This window comes from Penaeus monodon, chromosome 29, assembly GCF_015228065.2.
Source record: "Penaeus monodon isolate SGIC_2016 chromosome 29, NSTDA_Pmon_1, whole genome shotgun sequence".
NCBI lineage: Eukaryota > Metazoa > Arthropoda > Malacostraca > Decapoda > Penaeidae > Penaeus > Penaeus monodon.
The window spans coordinates 6,945,130-6,945,434 of record NC_051414.1 but is presented as its reverse complement, the minus strand read 5'-3'; positions in this window follow the sequence as shown (position 1 = coordinate 6,945,434).

Sequence of the window (305 nt, the reverse complement as noted above, 5' to 3'; positions counted from 1 at the left end):
CCAGATAACCACATCCAAACCACCCAACCTCGCTCTTACGAACAGCTGAAACAAAAAAAACACCAATAAAAGCAATTTCAACAACAGTCTCTCTCCTCTCCTCTTCTCCGGGATGAAATCTCACCCTCGGCGCAGCATCCCAGCAGCATCTTGCATCCGAGGCGACCTTTGAGTTACTCCTTAAAGGTCGAGGGTAAAGGAGCTGCCGGGAACGAGGGGGGGGCATGGGGTATGGGAGGGAGGGAGGGCATGTGGGTATAGAGGGGGGGTGAGGAGGGGGTGAAGGAGGTGCGATTGTTCAAGGT